The sequence below is a fragment of the Mustela nivalis genome (genome assembly GCF_964662115.1).
Source record: "Mustela nivalis genome assembly, chromosome: 1".
NCBI lineage: Eukaryota > Metazoa > Chordata > Mammalia > Carnivora > Mustelidae > Mustela > Mustela nivalis.
In genome coordinates this window covers 130,350,584-130,369,315 of record NC_139020.1, presented here as the reverse complement: position 1 = coordinate 130,369,315, position 18,732 = coordinate 130,350,584, and the positions used below count along the sequence as shown (strand labels likewise).

Sequence of the window (18,732 nt, the reverse complement as noted above, 5' to 3'; positions counted from 1 at the left end):
ATCATCTGTCACCATACAACATTATTACGGTATTATTGACTGTATTCCCTATATGTATTTTTCATCTCTTTGACTTCTTTTATAACTGGAAGTTTTTACCTCTTAATCCTCTTCACTGATTTTGCCCATCCCCCCATTCCCTATGCCTTTGTCATTCACCAATTCTCTATGTTCCTGAATTTGTTTCTGTTTTTTGTTTGAGATTCCACATATAATGAAATTATAGTATTTGTCTTTCTCTGTTTGACTTGTTTCATTTAGCATACCACACTCTAGGTCCAGTCTGTGTTGTTCCAAATGACAAGATCTCATTCCTTTTTATGGCCAAGTAATATTCCATTTTGTGTATATATATGCCATCTTTTTTATCCATTCTGTCAGTAGACAGCTAGGTTATTTCTATATCTTGGCTGTTATAAATAATGCCGCAGTAAACACCGAGGTGCATATTTCTTCTCAGATTTGTGCTTTCATTTTGGGGGAGTAAATAACCAGTAATTGAATCCTGTGGTATTTCTATTTTAATTTTTTGAGGAACCTCCATCCTCTTTTCTACAGTGGCTCTACCAATTTGCATTTTTTAAAAAAGATTTTATTTATTTATTTGACAGACAGAGATCATAAGTAGGCAGAGAGGCAGGCAGAGAGAGAGGAGGAAGCAGGCTCTCTGCTGAGCAGAGAGCCCAATGCGGGGCTGGATCCCAGGACCCTGGGATCATGACCTGACCTGAAGGCAGAGGCTTTAACCCACTGAGCCACCCAGGCACCCTCCAATTTGCATTTCTACAGGTAGTACATCAGGGTTCCCTTTTTTTTCCACATCCTTGCCAACACTTGCTATTTATTGTCTTTTTGATAGTAGCCATTCTGACTGGTATGAGATCATATCTCAATGTGTTTTTGATTTTCACTTTAGTTCTTTTAATTTGAGATTTATTTTAAGGCCTAGCATATAGTGTATTGTAGAGAATATTCTGTGCATGCTTGAAAAGAATGTGAATTCTGTTGTTGCTGGGTAGAGTCTTCCACATGTGTCAGTGAGGTTAAGTTAGTTAATAGTGTTGTTTAAATTCAGTATTGTTGCTGATTTCCTGTTTACTTTGTTCTCTCCATCATTGAGGGTGGGGTATTGAAGTCTCTTAATTGTCTGTTTAATTGTCTTTTCCTCCTTTCATTTCTTTCATTTATTGCTTCCCTTACTTTGGGTTGTTTTTTTAGGTGAGTATGTTTATATTCATTATATCTTCTTGTTGAATTGATGCTTTTAATACCCCTTTTTGTCTTGAGTAATTTTTTTTTTTTTTTTAACTTAATGGTCTGTTTTGTCAGACATTTATAGAGGTACTTCAATTCTCTGTTGTTACTGTTTACCTGTTACATCTTTTTCTGTACTTTCTACCTATTTGTGCCTTTAAATTTAAAGTGTCCCTTGTGGGTAACGTGTAGCTGGGTATTGTCTTTTTATCCAGTCCAAGAAATAATGTCTCTCTAATGGACTTTTTAATCCTCTCCTGTTTGACACTGTTTTTGAAATGGGTTTCCATCTCCCATTTACTTTTTGGTTTTTGTACATCTCATGTCTTTTTTGTTCCTCTGTTCCTCTTTTATTACCTTTTGTATTTTCTTTTTACCATTTGCCATATTTTGACTTTTTAAACTTATACATTTCCTAGTGTTTTTTTCTGGAGAATACAGTATCCATGAGAATTTATCACAGTCTACTTCAGATTGATACTCATAATCCTCCAGTATAGCTCCATTTCCTTTTCTCTCCTTTGTGCTATTTATATATATATTATGTTCATTTATGTAATAAACTGAACAGTACAGTGTTTTAGTTGCTTTAAATAATGTATGTCTTTTTTTTTTTGAGAGAGAGTGTCTGTGTATGTGGGGTGGGGTTCAGGAGGGAGAGGGAGAGGGAGAGAGAGAATCTTAAGCAGGCTCCATGCCCAGCTGAGTCGACTCAGGGCTCAGTCTCACAACCTTGATATCATGACCTGAACTGAAATTAAGAGTTGATGCTAAATTGACTGAGCCACCAGGTGCCCCAGTGATGTATATCTTTTAAAGAAGAGAAGAAAGGAGAAGGATATTTATAGTTTTTTGTGTTAACCAACGTGTTTACCATTTCCAGTCTCTTCTCGTGGATTTGAGTTACCTTCCAGTATCATTTCCTTCCTCCAGTGTAGCTTCATTCCCTTTTTCCTTTTTGTGCTATTATTGTCATATATATTACATCTTTATATGTTATAAACTTAACAGTACAATTTTATAATTGTTTTATACCTTTCCAAGCCAAGGGAAGAGTACAAAAATTATCTCTTTATTGTTGTTTTTCCTGTTATCTATAATTATCTTTGACAGTGTTAATTTTTTCATTTGGATTCCAGTTGCTATCTGGTATTATTACTTCTTTTCATCCTGAATAACTTCCTTTAGTATTTGGCTGACATCTCTATCTTTCAAATAATACATGCCAAGATTAGTGAGCCCCCTCCCATCTTTTCAATTGGGAATTCATATGCCGTATGATCTTTTACATTGGTATTAGTTGAGTGAGGATTGAGAAGGGTTGGCGGGAGATCTGGCCGGGAGAAAGTATGTAGGGGGCAATTCCTAGAGTATCTTGTGTTCTCAACTATGGGATTTGAAGCTTATAACTGTGGGGAGCAATCATTGGAAGATTTTTATATAGAGTTCTTTGATCAGATTTGAGCTTTGAGGAAAGGATTTTACAAAGACTGGTTTCTGAATGCTTTTTTAAAGGAAGGTAAATTTGCTCTTTTCTCTGGAATCCCTTCTTCATTATTTTGAGCAATTAAAAGTTGTTTAGATCCATGTAGCTACTTCCTTGCAGGCATAAAATATTTACGGAGTTGTGTCAGAGTGATAATTAGTTATAAAGAGTGGAAACCATGCCAGTGGCCTGTGAAGTTTGTGAAACAACAGTTTGAGAACCACTGTTACAGGATGAACAGACTGCTTACCGTTTTTGTATATGGAATGGAGTGTATATTGAAACATTCAAACATCTTGGGGCATCTGACCTTTTTTTTTCTTTTTAGTCTTAAAGGCTGGGTGTATATACGTTTTACTTGTTTTGGTATGACAGAAGTGTTTGATTTTTTTCTTATTTGGTACTCACAGACTTTTTTTTTAACCATACAAAGGATATACACACACACAACCCATGTGTTTTGTGGTTTTCATTTGTACTTGTTAGGAAAAGTTAAACAGCAGAAGACTTATTTATTCTAGGTTTAGGCTATGAGTTCTTTACAGAAGAATAAAGTGAAAAGAAAAGTATATCCCCATCTCTAGTCTTGTCAGATTCTGTTGGAAACAGTGCATGTTATTGTCAGCCTGTCAATGTTTTCACCTTTGAGTAATTTCTGTGGGAGATGACCTTGTTTCTGGACTATTCTAAGTTTCTGCTGTTGGTTGTATGAATGCAGGAGCTCTTTTTTTCCTCATTAAATCATTAAATGATTTTCCTCATAAAGTCATTCAACTCTACAATTTTCAAGAGTTTAACATCGTGTTTTCATTTAACTAACTAATGGAAGTTAGAATTTAAACTGTAAGAAAACCTGCCTATTTAGTCTTGAGCTTAAAATTTCCCAAAGAGTAAGGGCCACATAGTTTTATCCAGCACCGTCACATAACAAGGAGTTTAGGCATTTAATTATGTCACAAGCTTTTCAAATACTAGCATGCAAAAATAACATTTTTACCTAGCACATTCGATACTTTGATAATATCTCTACTAATGTTGGTGAGAATGCAGGAAATTGGTCCCATTATACTGTTTGATTTCCCTATAGCACTCTCTGAAGTAATTATATTTGTTTATATTTCATGGTGTGTCTCTCTCTACTGGAATGTGACTTCTGAGAGGGTAGGAATCATATCTTATTTAACGTGGTATCCCCATCACCTATAATAATGCTTTGCATCTGATGGCATTCAGATAATTGCTAGATGAATAAAAAATTCTGATTAGGTGTATGTGAAATGGAATTCTGGTAGTATATTTTTAAAGAGCAGCATCTCCAGTTATTTTGAAGTATACTCCCAAAGCTGAGTATCTTCGTTCCCCGATGTGCAATAATGTGCATAAAATACAGAAAATACATGTGTATCTTTATTGAAAGATCATTGTTAGAAGCTTCCTTCATTCTTGAAATTGGAAACCTGCGACTGAGTCCCCTAGGAGGAAGAATTTAGTTCAGTACTAATTTTCAAATATTGTTTGCAAGTAAGACTCAGAATGGACAGTTCCTTTCCATCACCAAATGGTTAAGTTTAGGAAGGTGAGAACATAGAGCTAAAATGGAATTTATTCCCTTTTTTAAAAATGGGAAAAAAGAAGGCAAGGACAGGTTTCTTAGATGATTTTTCTCTAAAACAGTGATTCTCAGTGGCATGGTGGGGGTATTTTACAATGACTGAAGACATTTTTGATTGTTATAACTGGAGAGGGGGAAAGGATCTGGCATCTGTTGGATAGAGGCCAGGGTACTGCTAAATGTCCTACAAGGAACAGGACATCCACCCCCAACAAAGAATCATCTGTTCTGAAATGTCAGTACTACACTACAGAGGTTGTTCTCTTAACAGGCTGCTTGGAGAAAGCATTGGTAGTTAACTTGGAGTTTGGCACTTACAGATCTATGGAGTCTGCATGTTCGTACACCTGCACATACACAGCAGGTTTTGGCCCTGGGCAAAACTGAATGCTTTGTGTAGAGAAAACTGTAGGTGTGGAATTGGCTTTTATATATATAGGAGTTTGATTGTGAGTAACCTAGTTTGGGAGGTCCCTAAGACCACACTCAGGTTCAGTAATTTACTAGGACTCAGGACTCGGCAAAGATTTTATATTTATGGTAATGGTTTATTACAGTGAAAGGATATAGATTAAACCAGGAATGGGAAAAGGCCCATAGAGCAGAGTCCAGGAAAGTTCCAGATAAAAACTTGCAGTTGTTCTCTCTCAGTGGAGTTATGTGGACAGTGCTTATTTCTCCCAGCAACAGTGTATGACAACCTATGTTGAGTATTGCCACTCCATCTGAGCCTTGTGGTCCAGGGATTTTATTGGCGGTCAGTCATGTAGTCTCCAAACCCTTGAGAGGAAAGTTGATACTGCATGGCTTAAAGCCTTTACAATAAATTACATTTTTAGACTATTTGTTGTGGCTCTAGGTTCCCAGGTAAACAAAGACAGTTTTTCCAAACAGGACATTTCAGGGGCTTAGAGGTTGCCTTCTAGAAGCTGGGGAAAAGCCAGATCTTTCTTTGCAAGGTTAAGCCTTTACTATACACATCGGGCCTGCTTTTTTCTTTCTTTCTTTCTTTGAAAACTGCTGTCTGAGTGATTCTTAGAGGCTAGCTTAGGATGTTCTGTTACTGATAGTTTATACCCAATTTTGTATTAGAGACCTGTTGGTGCACGTAAATCAGTGGTTCTCCAACTGTGCTTCATGAACCCCTGGGAATCTGTGAGAACAAAATTATTCTCATAATTAGAGTAAAATATTCTATGACCCTTTACTTTGTTAACATTTGCACTAATGGTACAGAAGTGATGGTAAGTAAAACTAGTGATACCGTTTTAGGAATCTCAGCAGTGGCATTAGACTTTCTAGTAGTCTGTATCCTCTACTGCCATGCACTTGTAGCTAAAAAAAAAAAAAAAGGTGCCCATTTTCCTTAATGTTTTTAAGTATAAATTTTATTATGCTGACTTTTGAATCCATATGATAAAATGGGTATGTATTGCACAGGAAAAGCACTCTTGGGATGGAGATGCCATCTGAACTAGGCATATTTTTCCATGAAGAACTTCTTACTTGAAAGAGCAACTGACAAACTATGGTTTGGCAAATATTGGATATTTGGCAAATATTTTTTTGAAAAGAAACAAAGCAAACTTGTCATTTTGAGGAAAGCAGCTGTCAGTATTTGTGACTCTTGATAAAATTTGAGCTTTCCAGAAAGAAATAAGATTTTGAGAAAATCTGTGTTCTTTACCTTAAGTTTAGCAACATCACAGTACTTAAAAGACTTCTTAAAATATTGGGAATGATATTAATAAGTGTGACTTTTTTGATATTGTGTATAATGAAATGTGTCAAGGTGTGGAAGACCTGAATAACTCCATGAAGTAGTATTTTTTAAGGACTGATTCATGATGTTATAAAAACTCAGGGGTAAAATATGTATTCAAAGTGCATGGACTTCAATGTGAAAAAGTATGAAAAGTTTATTGATGCAGTTTTATATTTCACATTTTAACTAGTCTTTGAGAAGTTTTTGTAGTATCAAAGGAAGATACCCACAATTATCTGAAAAGGGTTTTAAAATACGCTATTTTCTGTCTAGGTGTAAGTACAGATTTTTTTCATATACTTGAATCAGGGTAATTTATCATAGATTGAATGCAGAAGCAGCTGTGAGAGTCCGGCCATTTTGTGTTGTTAGTCATGAAAGTGATTTGTAAAAATGTAAAGCAGTGCCACTCCTCCCACTAATTTTTAAAACTTGTTTTCACAAAATTATTTATATTGATATGTAATATATCAAGTGCATTAAAATAAATATTTTAACAATTTCTCAGTTTTAATTTTGAGTAGAGTAGACATCATAAATAGCACAAATAAAAAGAAACTCTTTGGGGCCCTCAACAATTTAAATGTGTAAAGGGGTCCTGAGACCAAAATTTTTTTGAGCATATGGCTTCCTGAGATTCATCCTGCAGATACTGTTGAACCTAAGTTTTTGTCTCTTATAGGACTAGGCTACCACAGGCTGGAAGACTTAAATTCCTTGGGCTTCAGTTAAAAGTTCTGGCTTTTTATTTCAATCTGAGTATATTTTTAATGTATAAAATATATAGCGGAATTTTGTATATGGCTAAAAATGTATTTTTCAAGATCACATGAGTAGAGAATTATATCTGGAAGAATGACCAAAAAAATTGTGGGGAAATGATAAATTATTTTCTGAAAGTTTCTATGCAATGATTGTAGAAAAAACAATATTGTATGAAAGTCTTAGAGAAAGAAGATCAGGGTTAGCAAACACTTTACATACCCATAAAAAGGGGTTATGATAGGATCATTTTAATTATTGACATGTACTATAGCTTTATCTAATCCTGAAGAAATAATAGGTTTTCTGTTTCTATAAACACTGAAAGTAAGCTCTGTGGGTTGAGTTAATTGTTGGTAGTTACTAGGGGTGTAATTTCAGGCAACATTTAGGAGAACTTTAACTAAATGGATTTAAACTTTTTTTTTTTTAAAGATTTTATTTATTTATTTGACAGACAGAGATCACAAGTAGGCAGAGAGGCAGGCAGAGAGAGAGGGGGGAAGCAGGCTCCCTGCTGACCAGAGAGCCCGATTTGGAGCCGACATAGGGCTTCATCCCAGGGCCCTGGGATCATGACCTGAGCTGAAGGCAGAGGCTTGAACCCACTGAGCCACCTAGGTGCCCCAACTAAATGGATTTAGAGGAAGAGACAGCGTTAATCAGGATTACTTTGATTTAGGATCCTGTCTTGGTTAAACCTTCGTTAGAGGGTAGGTTTGGCTTATGTTTAAGTAAGGCTTTGAGAAGTATCTGCAAAGTCAGTGAGTAAGTACAGTGTGGTCTGCAAAGCTGTACAAGATTCAGAAGAAATCAGGGAGGAAAATTTGTCAGGGATCATATTAAAAACTTAAGGGCAATGATTTTTCTCCCTAGTTATAAATATTTTTGTTAAGCTGATTTTGCGTATACAATTTTTTGTATGTGGCTTTAGTCCATCCTGGGTTTATGACCCGTAGTCACTACATAGCAAAGATTAAGAACTAGAATATTAGGGAAAGATAGTAATTTGTTTTTTGCTCAAGTCCTAGTCAAATAATACTGAGCATTGATATTTGTATACTTGGATGTTTTTCACTAGCAAAATGTGAGGAAGTTCTACCTTTAAAAAAATCTTGCCTTGAGAAAAGATTTTTCTAATCAGTATACTTTTTTGGAAAAGTTATCTTTTTTTTTTTTTTTTAAGACTTATTTATTTATTTGGCAGACAGAGGTCACAAGTAGGGAGAAAGGCAGGCAGAGAGAGAAGGGGAAGCAGGCTCCCCGCTGAGCAGAGAGCCCAACTCTGCTCGATCTGAGGACCCTTGGATCATGACCCGAGCTGAAGGCAAAGGCTTTAAACCCACTGAGCCACCCAGGCACCCCCTACAGTTATCTCTTTAAATTCCATGTTAACTGTTTTTCTTTTCTACTCTCCACTGTTCATTTTAGATCAAGTGATTTGTACTTATATTTTCTACCCTATCTAAACAGAGACATGAGATATTTAGGGTTACAGGTCTTCGTAAATCTTTTGTGTGTATGATAGAATCCATTAGAATACTGTTTTACCTCAGGTATTTAAAAAAAGCCACTCTAAAATTAAACAAAAATATATAGTATGCTGGTATGCCTGGGTGGCTCAGGCAGTTGTGCATCTACCTCTAGATTTTGGCTCAGGTCATGGGATTAAGCCCCACCTCAGGCTCTGGGGGGAGGGGGGAGGGAAAGCCTTCTTGGGATTCTCTCTCTCCCTCTGCCCCTCCCCTGTGCATGCGCGGGCCCTCTCACTCTTCTAAAAATGTGTGTATGTGTGTATTATAATGTCTAAATTCATTTACATAAAAACAAAAAATTATTAGTTTTTTATTGTGGTGAAATGTACTAAAAATTTGTCGTTTTGACTATTTTAAGCTGTACAATCCATTGACATTAAATACGTTCACATTGTTGTGCAACCATCATCACCATCTATCTCCATACCTTTTTTTAATCTTCACAAAATGAAACCCATGCACATTGAACTTTTCATTCCCTTCATCCCCTAACCCAAATAGGGGTTTGTCAAAAAATCCCACATCCTTTTGTGATTGATTTATTTTACTTATTAGTATAATGTTTTCAAGGTCTACATGTTTAGAATGTGTCAAAATATCTTTACTTTTTAAGGCTGAACAATATTTCAGTGTATGTATGTGCCACATTTTGTTTATTAGTTAATCCATCTATGGACACGGTTTGCTTCCCAAGTGTCCTTTGGCTCATGTGAATAATGCTGGTTGAAATTTGTGCATATGAGGGTGTTTCAGTTCCTGCTTTCAGTTCTTCTGGATATATCCACAGGTTTGTAATTGCTGGATCATATGGAAATTCTGTTTAATATTTGAGGAAAACCATACTGTAATCTATGCATTAATGGCTGTATCATTTAACATGCCCTTTTTTTTTTTCTTTCATTTGAGAGAGAGAGAGAGCACGAGAAGGGTGAAGGGCAGAGAGAAAAGCAGGCTCTCCCTTGAGCAGGGAGCCTGATGCAGGGCTCAGTCCGGGGACTTTGGGGTGATGATCTGAGCCAAAGGCAGATGTTTAACTCACTGAGCCACCCGGGCATCCCTATCATTTAACATTCTCACCAGCAATGCACAAGAATTTCCATTTTTCTGCATTGTTGCCAACATATTTTTTTAAAAATAATTGCAATTCTGATGTGTATGAAGTGGTGTTTTGTGGTTTTGATTTGTATTTCCCTAATTATTAGTGATCCTGAACATTTTTCATGTGCTTATTGCCACTTGTCTTTGGGGAAATGTTTGTTGAGGTTTTTTGCCCATTTTTTAATTGGGTTCTTTCCTCATTGTTTTTGAGTTGTGTTCTTTATATATTCTGGATATTAACTCCTCATTAGAAACATGGTTTGCAAATAAGTTCTCCCATTCAGTACATTGATTTTTCCCTCCATTGATAGTGTCTTTTCATGCACAAAAGTTTTAAATTTTGATAAAGTTGGGTTTATGTGGTTTTTTTCTTTTGTTGCCTGTACTTTTCTCATTGTGGAATCCAGTGTCATGAAGGTTTTCCCTTGTTCTAAGTTTTTTATAATTTTAGCTCTTGTGTTCAGGTCTTTGATCCATTTTGAATTAATTTTTGTGTAAGGTGTGAGGTAAGGGTCCAACTTCATTCTTCTGCCTGCAGTTATGCAGTTTTCCCAATACCATTTGTTGAAAATACTCCATGGAATGGTCATGTCACCTTGCTAAGATCATTTTATCACATAGGTATGGAAAGGTTTATGTCTGGGCTCTGTTGTATTCTGTTGGTCTGTATGGCCATCTTTATGGCCACTTCCACACTGTTTTGATTACTGTTTTTTATTTTTATTTTTTTTTTTTTTAAAGATTTTATTTATTTATTTGACAGAGAGAAATTACAAGTAGTCGGAGAGGCAGGCAGAGAGAGAGAGAGAGAGGAGGAAGCAGGCTCCCTGCTGAGCAGAGAGCCCGATGTGGGACTCCATCCCAGGACCTTGAGATCATGACCTGAGCCAAAGGCAGCGGCTTAACCCACTGAGCTACCCAGGCGCCCTGATTACTGTTTTTTATAGTAAGTTTTGAAGTCAGGAAATGTGAAACCTCTGAATTTGTACCCTCCCTCCACCTAATTGTTTTGGCTGTTCGGAGTTCCTTGAGATTCCGTGTAGATTTTAGGATGGATTTTTTTTTTTTAATTTATAAATAACAGTGTTGGGAATTTGAATTTGATAGGCATTATATTGAATCTGTAGATTGCTCTACTCAGAAAAGTATATTTTAACAATATTAAGTATTCCACTCCATGAACACAGAATAGCTTTCTATTTATTTGTATCGTCTTTCATTTTTTTCAGCAGTATTAAAGGTAGTTTTCAGTGTATAGATCTTTTGCCTCCTTGGTTAAGTTTATTCTTAAGTATTTCATTCTTTTCAATACTGCTGTAAATGGAATTGTTTTCTTAATTTCCTTTTTGAATTGCTTGTTTTTAGTGTATAAAAAAACAACTGATTTTTGTGTGTTGATTTTGCATATTGTAACCTTGAATTATAAATTATTTGTTCTAACATGAATTTATATCATTAGATAATAAGAATTTGAAAATTGAATTCTCTGACTTAATGTTTTCGGGTCTTGTGGAGTTAGGGGGAGAAGTGCATAAAAACTACAGACAAGGTTACTCCATTTTTCACTAAGGGGAAGAAGGAAAATTACAGAGCTTGATGTGACTTTCATGTGAGACTCTAATAAATTATTTAAAGAGTTACTTGTTTTCAGGAGAATTGAAGCCCTAATCAGTGGAGCCTAACTCATTTTGTTTGTGAAGCCTGCTATCTTAAATGGATTACAAGAGATTTAGAACTATGCTTCTCAGATTTGCTGATAGCATGGTTATGGGAGGAATAGTGCATTTGCAGGGATGGGCTAGATTTTGCTGTAGTAATAATACCCATATCTTAGTAGCTTAAAAATAAGAAATTTATTTATTGCTTACAGTACATGTCCATTCTCAGTTTAGTACGGTACTCTGCCTTGTGTTTTCTTCAATTAGGAACCCAGGCTGGAGTTTTTAAACTTCTGGAACATTGCTTGTATTTGTGGTAGGAGAAAGGGAACTTGATGAGTTACTTAGCTCTCGAAGCCTTCTGTCACATCGCTTCAACTCACATTTAATTGATCAGAGCAAATTATATTACTACATGCAATTTGGGTTGTACGAAGTGTAATTCTGCCATAACTTGAAAGGAAGAGGCCCAGAAATATCACTGAACATCAATATTGACTGAATAAGATTTTTGATGACAGATTAAGGAACTAAGAGGATTGATCTTGATAGGCTGATTTGATCAGCTGAATTAAAAAGAAATTGAATGGGAGGAAAGTAAGATGATGTCTTTGCATCCAAAGATGAATTCCAATAACAAATTGTTGATGAAGGGTGGGATGTGGTGGATATATGTAGCTAGCTTATCAACACATGTGACAAAAAGTGTAGTGGTTGGTGTAAGGAAAACGACAAGGAAGTCTCAATTCTTACACTCTGCACCTGATTATCACATTTCTGGTTATAGGTGCATGATCAGAGGGGAAATACACTTAAAATTGAATATACGAAATGAATAAGGCAAGTAGGAAAGTATAGCTGGGAAAATTATCCTAAGCAGGGGAATAGGGAGCATCAGTGCTTCCTCAAATATCTGGAGGTCTGCCATGGAGAAGTAGAAATGAACTTTTATGTCAGACTAAGAAATAGTGGATGAAAGCTACAGGAAGAGATTTCTGCTCAGTGTAAAGAAGAATTTTCCTAGTTTAAAGATGGCCTAGAATACTTCTTCCTGGAGAAAATCAAGCATCAAATTGATACCCCTTAAATTCCGTAATGCTTAATGACTGTAATACCTGTTATATGCCAAGAACTTTCATAAACACTTTAATACAGTGAGTATGTAAACATTTTAGTAATAATTTGTAACTTTACTGGTGAAAAAGTAAGATTTAGTGAACTAGTGAGCTAATAAAAACACTACTATCTTAAGCCTTATTATATACTGGAGCAGTACTAGGGACTTTGTGAATTTTTTTTCCTAAATCTTACTTTAGTCTCATTTTATAGATGAGGAAACTCATTCAGAGATTATAATTTGCTCAGATTCATTGCTGGCTGGTTGATCAAATAAGAATTTTAAACCAAGATCTCTTCGATTCCAGAAACTGTTTTTTCTATTGTCCCTCTGCAGTAGTTATGTTGTTTTTGCTCTACCATGTTTGTGTTTTGGGGGAACAATGCCCCTTTACTTTTGGATTCTATCTATCCATCTTTTTTATCTCACTACATGGTTCTAATGGGACTTCCCAGAGTTCCTCACTACTTGGTCACCCCCTGCTTCCCTTCACATAGGCCGGTCAGAATTCCCTGGGCGTTTTTAACTGAAACCGGGAGAGGGAATCATTCTTCTGTGAAAGATGTGTCAGTGTTCTTTGAAGGAAGCTGGACCGCACTGAGAGAGCTTGATGTCTACTATCTGAAAAGCTGGTGTCTTGGCTGTGTGACTGTGTGGTTCCAGTTGTTCCTGATGCCCGTCTGCATTCCTTTCCTTGCTGTGGTTTAGTTATTCCATCCTTCTCCTATGTGAGATATCCCTAGTAGTGTTTAAAAATTACCCTTTTCACAGGAGCAGAAAGGATCGAGCAGGGCCTTGAGCAGTACTGGTTGCTTTTAACAGATGAGCTGTGGCTCTGGGGGCTATGTGTTGGGGAAACCCTCTGACAGGAAAGAAAATAACCATAGTAGAAGAAAGCCACATCAGTGGCTCTTTAAGGTGCAGTTTTTATGTATATGTATGTGTTGGGGAAAGGTGGGATTGTCAAAGGTGGTGATTTTTCAGAATTAATTTGTTAAAAGCCCCTGGATCCATTTAACCAAATGCAGCCTGTGGTATACCGAAATCTTAAGACAAAGGCAAAGCTCTCCTAGTTGAATAGTGTTTGGAGCCCTGGCCTCCTCCTCTTACCCCCTTTTCTGTCCCCTTTTTGGCTACTACCTGAGACACCTTAATATGCTTAATAGGATCTAGAAAGTTTTTTATTTTATTTTGTTTTTTTTAAGTTCCCGAAGTCTACTTTTCTTTCCTTCTTTTTTTTTTTTTCCTTTTTCTTTTTAAGATTCTCTTTATTTGGAGGGATGGGGAGAGCATTAGCGGGAGGAAGAATTGGGGAAGGAGGGGCAGAGGGAGAAGCAGAAGCAGACTCCCCTTAACTGAGTCACCCAGACGCCCCCAGAGTCTACTTTTTTGTATTGGTTCTTAAAGACAAGAGACCTAGCAGCTACTCTGTGGATTGGTGGAGGAAAGAAGATGGGGAGGGGATTTATGTTTATTAAGTACTTAGAGTATAGTGAATACTTTATATGAATTTGAGGTAGGTGATATTATTCCTATTACAGTTAAAGGGATTTATGCTTAAAGAGATTAAATTAAATGGCTTTACCAAAGTCACAGGGCTAACCCTAGATCTGTTCTAATTTCAAAACTTGATCATTTCATATAACTGCTAGAGTGTGAGTAACTGTGCGGTCGTTCATATAAGTCAAAGATCAGACTTTAGTTGCATCTGACTTCATCCAATAAAAGACAAAGACGGGGAAAGGTTTGCAGGAAGAACAAAAGAGGAAAAATGGTTCTCTAAAGGACTAAAGAGAGAAAAACACAAAAATGATGATAGTGTTAATAACTAACGGGATTAAGCTCAGTAGTACCCAGAAAGATATGTCTCCATCACACTACTGAACAAAATGCTGTATTAGCCAAACAGCCAAAGTTTTAACACATCTTTGCCTCTAAACATGAATGATTCTCAAAAGATGAGAATTTTTCTGTAGTACAGATTTAGCAGGAACAAACTTTTTCCTTTTCCAAGTGGAATTAAGACATGTGTATGGAGTTTCTGAAGGGCAATGGTCTTGGCATTACAAACTGAAAAGCAGCTCTTTATAAGCATTAACTAGAGCTGAGGGTAAAAGAAAGTACATTTTTTTTTCTTAATTTTTTTATTTTGAGTAAAGTCTCTCAGGCAATTTATGCTTATAAGTAGATAATCTTGAAAGAAACTAGTGTTCAGTTCTAAAACTTGCATTATCTTACTATTTAAACAGTAACAAAAAACCCCATTTGTGTGTGTGTGTGTGTGTGTGTGTGTGTGTGTGTATGGCTGCTATTTAAACAACAACAAAAACGCTGTGTGTATATATATGGCTTCTGGGGCTTAGCATATTTGGTAATGAGAGCAGTGTATTTCATACGGTGTTTCTTCAGGGTCCTATGGTCTTGCTGCAGTGCTTTGTGACTGGAATTAGAGTGGTGACCTAGTGGACCTCTGGGCTGCATTCTCTTTCTTAGTAAGGGTTGGGTCTGTTCGGGTTGTCTTCTATCTCTACATTCTCATGAATGTGTGTGAATACATAGGCATATACACATCCATTAGATGAAATAGTCTGAAGTCTTAGTTTTGATAAAAGGATACGCTCAGATTCAAATTATATATATTAGGACATTACTGTTCAGTGGGGTTAACTCTTAAGTGTTCTTACATGTCTTTTTGGAATTTGCAGTGTTTTGCCTATAATTCTGTTTGGATTCAGTGTTAATGACTGTTTAAGCCTGTGTGTGGAATTATTTTCAGGTGATGATTAGAGATGATAAACTTTTTTTAAAAATTTATTTAAAAAATTTTATTTACTTATTTGAGAGAGTGAGCAAGGGAGTGAGAGAGAGTACCAGTGGGAGGGAGGAGCAGAGGGAGAGGGAGAAGCAGACTCCCCGCTGCCTAGGAGGGAGCCCTATGTGGGGCTTGATCCCGAGACTCCAGGACTATGATCTGCGCCAAATGTAGACGCCCAACCCACTGAGCCACCCAGGTGCCCTGAGAATGAATTTTTGTTTATAAGCTGTCGGCTTTTGTGTGATACACAAATAGTGAAAGTGACAAGTTTGGTGTCGGTTAACAAGGATGTGTCTTTGGTACACTGTGTTACTAATACAGACCTAATAACACTGTGACTCAGATTTAATAACAGAAGTGTAGACCTTCTGGATAGAGGCCCCTCACGTTTTGATATTTACTAAATAATTTTATAGAAGGCAGCCTAAGTTCCTTTTAGGTTCCTGACCTAGAAGGTGGTATAATTGGACTTAAATTTATAAGACAGTCTAAAAATCAAGCTCATATTGGGGAACTATTTTTTTTTTTTGTTTTGTTTAGTGTATATGCACGAACATTTCAGCAATATAGAAGATCCAAGAAAATGACCCATAGGCATACCAGTATTTCATAACTGTGTGAAGAACTCTCTGGTCCTAATTCATATGTATATGTACTATAGATTTCTCTCCTTCCACTGTCGTCGTGGTCTCAGTTCATGCTGCTGTGATATCTTACTTGGATTGATCTAGTAGTTCTCTGACCAGTATACCTTTTTTCAGTCTTGCCCCCATTTCAGTTTAGTTTTTTCCTTGTTCATTTGTTTTGTTTCTTAAATTCCATGTGAGTGAAATTATATGGTATTTGTCTTTCTCCGACTAATGTCTTTAATCCACTTTGAGTTTATTTTTATGTGTAGGGTAACAAGTTTCATTTTTTTACATGGAGCTGTCTAGTTTTCTCAACACCATTTGCTGAAGAGACTGTCTTTTCCCTATTGCATAATATTGTCTCCTTTGTTGAAGATGAATTGACCATTATAATCATGGGTTTATTTTTGGGCTTTTTGTTTTGTTCCATTGATCTATTTTTTTTTTAAGATTTTATTTATTTATTTGACAGAGAGAGACACACTGAGAGAGTGAATAGAAGCAGGGGGAGTGGGAGAGGGAGAAGCAGGCTTCCTGCTGAGCAGGAAGCCTGATGTGGGGCTTGGTCCCAGGACCCTGGGATCATGGACTGAGCCACCCAGGAGCCCTCCATTGATCTATTTTTGTGCTGGTACTGTACATACTGTTTTGATTACTGTAGGTTTGTAATATGTCTTGAAGTCTGGGATCATGACATCTCTAGCTTTGTTCTTCTTTTTCAAAATTTCTTTGGCTGTTTGGGTTCTTCTCTGGTTCCATATGGATTTTAGGATTATATGTTCTAGATCTGTGAAAAATCCTGTTGGTATTTTTACCAACATTGCATTCAGTCTGCAGATTGCTTTGGATCATATGGACATTTTTAGCGGTATTTGTCTTTCAGTCCATGAGCACAAAATATCTTTCTGTTTGTGTTGCCTTAATTTTCTTTCATCATTGTTTTATGGTTTCCAGAATATAGGTCTTTCACCTCCGTGGATAGGTATAGTTCCTAGGTCTTTTGTTATTTTTGGTGCAAATGTAAGTGGGTTTGTTTTCTTAATTTCTCTTTCTACTACTTCATTGTTAGTGTACAGAATGCAGTGGATTTCTGAATATTGACTTTGTGTCCTGCAACTTAATGAATTCTTTGATCAGTTATGGTAGTTTTTTGGTGGAATTTAGGGTTTGCAGAGGTCATCTGCATATAGTGAAAGTTTTACTTCTTCCTTACCAGTTTGGATGCCTTTTATTTTTTTGTTTTTGTCTGATTGCTGTGGTTAGAACTTCCAGTACTGTGTTGGATAAAAGTGGTGAGAGCAGCCATCCTTGTCTTATTCTGATCTTCGGGGAAAAGCTCTCAGTTCATCACCATTCAGGATGATGTTAATTGTGGGGTTTTCCATGTATGGACTTTATTATGTTTAGGCATGTTTCCTCTAAACCTACTTCGTTGAGAGTTTCTGTCATGAATGGATGTTGTACTCTGTCAAATGCTTTCTGTGCATCTTTTGAAATGATCATATGGTTTTTATCCTTTCTCTTGATGTGATGCATCACACTGATTGATTTCTGAATATTGAACCACCCTTGCATTCCAGAAATAAATCCTACTTAATCATGGGAAATGATTTTTTTTTTAATGTATTGTGGGGTTATGTTAACTAATATTTTATTGGGGGTTTTTGCATATGTGTTCATCAGAGATACTGGCCTGTAGTTCTCTTTCTTTTGTAATGTCTATCTGGTTTTGGTATCAGAGTAATGCTGCCTTCACAGAATAAGTTTGGAAGCTTTTCTCCCTCTTCTATTTTTGAATAAAAAGTTTGTGAAGAATAAGTATTGAGTCTTCTTTAAATGTTTGGTAGAATTCACCTGTGAAGCCATCTGGTCCTAGACCTTTGTTTGTTGTGAGTTTTTTTATTAGTGATTCAATTTCATTGCTGATGATTTTCAAATTTTCTATTTCGGATTCAGTTTTGGAAAGTTTATATGTTTCTAGGAATTTATCCATTTCATATAGGTTGTCCAGTTTGTTGGCATATAATTTTTCATAATATTCTCTTGTAATCCTTGATATTTCTGTGATGTCAGTTGTTTCCCTTCTGATTTTGTTTATTTGAGTCCTTATCCACTACTCCCCCCCCCCTTTTTTTGATGTGTCTGACTAATGGTTTATCCATTTTGTTGGTCTTTTCAGTGACCCAGCTCCTGGTTTCATTGATCTTCAAGAATGATCTTTCTGGATTTTTTTTTAAATTTATTTTTTGTATTACTAACATAAAGTATATTATTTGTTTCAGAGGTATAGGTCTGTGATTCATCAGTCCTGCACAACACACAGCACTCACCACCACACATATCCTCTCCAGTGTCTATCCAGCCACCCCATTCCTTGCACCTCCCTCCCCTTCAGCAACCCTCAGTTTGTTTCCTAAGATCAGGAGTCTCCCATGGTTTGTCTCCCACTCTGGTGTCATCCAGTCATCCCATCCATCCTTTCCCCTCTTTCTCCATGGTCCTCTTCCCTACCTCTCAAATTCCACATGTCAGTGAGATCACGTGACAGTTGTCTTCATTTCATTTAGCATAATACTCTTTAGTTCCATCCACATAGATACAAATGGTAAGACCTTATTCTCCTTGATGGCTGCACAGTATTCCATTGCATATATATAACCACATCTTCTTTATTCATACATCTCTGGGGCTCCCCCCACAGCTCGGCCATGTGGACATTGCTGCCACAAACATTGGGGTGCAGGTGCCCCCTCAGACCACCACATCTTGATAGTTTTTTTTTTAAGATTATTTTTTACTTGGACGCCTGGGTGGCTCAGTGGGTTAAGCCGCTGCCTTCGGCTCAGGTCATGATCTCAGGGTTCTGGGATCGAGTCCCGCATTGGGCTCTCTGCTCAGCAGGGAGCCTGCTTCCTCCTCTCTCTCTCTCTCTGCCTGCCTCTTTGCCTACTTGTGATCTCTCTCTGTCAAATAAATAAATAAAATCTTTAAAAAAAAAAAG

At 36.7% G+C, this 18,732-nt stretch overlaps 1 protein-coding gene across 11 annotated transcripts in view; it reads left to right on the top strand.

The window, feature by feature from the left end:
• The window catches only part of ANKRD28 (ankyrin repeat domain 28), a 199,729-nt gene that overhangs the window by 19,457 nt on the left and 161,540 nt on the right, over positions 1 to 18,732 (top strand). The window lies entirely within an intron of this gene.